Here is a 3,270-nt window from a genome sequence, read left to right as displayed (position 1 = left end):
ATGTAAATAGAATGTATGATCCTGGAGGGCAGGGCCTATTCTTATCTTCTTCTGTATCCTTCATGCTTGGCACTAAGGCACATGCCTTGGCACTTGGCACATGTAGACACAGTAAGTATTTAAGAAATGCTGTTTGATTGACCTGTGAGTCAGCCAGACCACTAGTGAAGAAATCTCTTGAGGGAGGATGGGGAAGATCTTCCCATCTCTCTCTTCTTCTTTCCTTCTGCTCCTCCCTCCCTTCCATCTTCTCCCCTCCTCATTTTCTCCCCATCCCTCCCTTTCTATATCCCTCTATCCTTTCCCTCCCTTCCCCCTCTTTCTCTCCTCTTTTCTCTCTCTCTCTCTCCCCTTTCTTTTCTTATTCCTCCTTCCTTCTCTTTCCTCATCCCTCCCTTTTTCTCCCTCTCTCCCCTCCCCCCTTTTTCTACAAGTATCTTACATTCTTTCAATATCAAACATAAGCTATCAGGGAATTTTCCTGAGTTGGGCTTTCATTTTTGTTAAATAGACCTTAGGTCCCAATTAGTAGATTGAATCAGGCCTGCCTGCTGATCTCAACTTTGTAACATCTTTCAAATATTTTTCCTTCTCTCCCCTGACACTGTCATCATTCTGGTGCAGGTGCTTATCACCTTACTCTTGTACTATTGCAATAGCCTGATGATGGGTCTCATTGCCTAGGATATCTCCCTACTTCAATCTAGCTTTCGTTTAGTTGCCAAAGTGATTTTCTAAAGGCATAGTTTGGACCATATATAATGCGTATGCAATACCCCTAGCAGCTTCTATGAATATACATGCATATTTCCAAGATAGATTAACAAAATATAATAAACTCTCTTCCTCAAAGGCAAAAACCAAAATATTTATTTAGAACATCACTATTTGGATACCAGGAGGTAAGATTTAGCAAGGTACTCCACCAATTCAGGGAGCTTCTTAAGCATTCTCTCTGTTAGGCCTCCCCATAAACAAGTTTCCCTAGGCAAGTTCCTCCCTCTGCTCTGCCTCACTCTACCTCTCTCCCTCTGCTCAGCTGCTCTGTTTCAGTTTTTCCTTTGGACAAGCTCCTGTGATGGTAATGGCAATTAAAGATTCCCCTGTATTGGCTTGGTTTTTAAATTGATTGTGTTAAAACCCAGAGCTTGTTAATCCCACCTGTGGGATGGACTTGTTGATGTGAAAAGAGAGTGCTGAACTGGGAGGAGCTGGTGACGTAGATTTGGAGAGATAAGAGAGAGGCGGAAGATTTTTTTGGAAGGAGCTCCTCGTGGAGAGAGAGAGACTAAGAGAATTGCTGGTGGCCGCTTTGAATTGCCCTGGACTTTTGAGACCTGCCCCCTGAGCTGCCAAGGACTGAGGAGACATGGCTGTTTTGCTGGTACTTTGTCTGTCTGTTTTGATGTTCTTTTGCCAGATTTGTCCACTGGTGAAAGACAGTCCTTTTGTTGAAGAAGTCCTGGAACCTGGCTGTTCGCTAAGAAGCCCTGAGACTGTCCTGCAGACAGAGAGTGAATACTGTCCACTGGTGAGGGACAGTGCTGTTGTTGCAGGGGTCTGGAGACTGTCCTGCAGACAGAATGAATACTGTCCACTGGTGAAGGGCAGTGCTGTTGTTGCAGGGGTCTGGGAGCCTTTCTGTTGGTTCAGAAGCCCTGAAGAAGGATTTTCTTGTTGTATGTTTACAGAAATCCTGGTAGAGGGCTTTGCTAATGTGTTCAGGGGTTCTAGGACTCTTCTACAGACAGAGGATAAATTCATGAAGGGACTGGCAATGTATCTTATGGCCTTGCTAAGCCTTGTCTCCCCAGGAACTAAGATTGCTGAGAACTTGCCTCGTGTCAAGATGAAGAAAAGACCTCCATTTGGGTATTAAGTGCTGAGTTTAAACTTGATGTAACTCTGGGGTAGATTCAATTGTGATCCAGGGGTGGGGAACTTTTGACCTTATTGTGCTCTGTGATTGACAAATGAAGGTACTTTACCTATGTTTGGAAACTAATCTCCATTTGAGAAGAGGGGTTTTGTGGTGGACCAAATGAAGGTATAGCCTAGGGGTGGAGAAGTATTTAGAACAGGGACTTTGTAATTGATTGAATGACTGGAAGGTCCTGGGGTGGGGTAGTACTTGGAGATTATTTAATCACACTTAGTAAATGCTGTATTTTGAATGATGTCATGTTTTAATCTTCTCTGTTCTTGGTTGGTCACTGAATAAAATGGAGAGCACCTATGCTGGTATTCTGAACCTTGGGAAGTTGCCTTTCCTTGGCATTACATTACAGCTCCTCCCAGAGCTTGGGCTCCATTTGACTCAGGCTGTACCATAGCTGTGAGCTGGGCCAGAACTCAGAGCAGGTAACATAGGCCTATTAATGGGTGGGGAAAGATCTTCCCATTCCATTAACATTACACCATATCACTCCCACCACACCCCCAACCACTCAATAAACTCCAGTGACTCCCTCTCACCTCCAAGATCAAATACAAAATCCTTTGTTTGGCATTTAAAGCCCTTCATGATGTAAACCCCCTTCCCCTCTGCCACACATATCTTTCAGATCTTATGTTTGACTTTCTTTTGTATGTACTCTTCAATCCAGTCACTGGGATCTTTGCTGTTCTGAAAACAAGACATTCTGTTTCTCAGCTCCTGACATCTTCTCTGGCTCTCTATTCCTGGAATGCTCTCCCTCCTCATCTCCCTCCTGGATTCCTTGGCTTCCTTTAAACCCCAACTAAAATTCTATCTTTTGCAGGAAGCCTTTCCCAACCCTTCTTAATTCTAGTGATTTCCCTTTGTACATCACATCTTGTTATGTGGCTTGTTTGTTTGCTAATTGTTTCTCCCATTAAACTGTGAGTTGATTGAGGACAGGGACTGCCTCTTTTTGTATCCCCAAGGCTTAGCATGGTGCCTAGTACATACTAGGAACTTAATACATGTTTATTGACTGACTGACAAGTAGAGTCCTTAGAATTATTTGAAGGTGACCCAGCCTCCTGATCCTGAAATTTAATAGGAATTAAAAATATTTCAGATAATAAGTCAGATAAAAGTTTATGCTGAAGAACCTCTGAATAATGAGTAGAGCAAGAAGTTCAAAGAATGGAATTTAAAATACTAGAGACTTTTTCTAACTAGTTTGCTGAGCTAACAACTGAACTCTGTAGCACAAAAGATCATGTTCGTGGTGGACAGTTATAGAGAAGAAACTAGCAACATATGGTAGCCAAAACCAGCAAATGGTAAAAGAAAACTGCAAC

At 42.9% G+C, this 3,270-nt stretch overlaps 1 long non-coding RNA gene across 1 annotated transcript; it reads left to right on the top strand.

The window, feature by feature from the left end:
- The first annotated feature begins 1,186 nt into the window (after positions 1-1,186).
- Positions 1,187-2,182, top strand: LOC138145131 (uncharacterized). Its single transcript, XR_011164114.1, has 2 exons — positions 1,187-1,979; positions 2,048-2,182. It is a non-coding gene; the product is annotated as an uncharacterized lncRNA (long non-coding RNA).
- The last annotated feature ends 1,088 nt before the right edge of the window (positions 2,183-3,270 follow it).

Source organism: Petaurus breviceps, unplaced genomic scaffold (genome assembly GCF_028583685.1).
Source record: "Petaurus breviceps papuanus isolate PSGF00001 unplaced genomic scaffold, PetGlider_PUasm1.0 90730, whole genome shotgun sequence".
NCBI lineage: Eukaryota > Metazoa > Chordata > Mammalia > Diprotodontia > Petauridae > Petaurus > Petaurus breviceps.
This window is presented reverse-complemented; position numbering and strand designations above follow the sequence as displayed.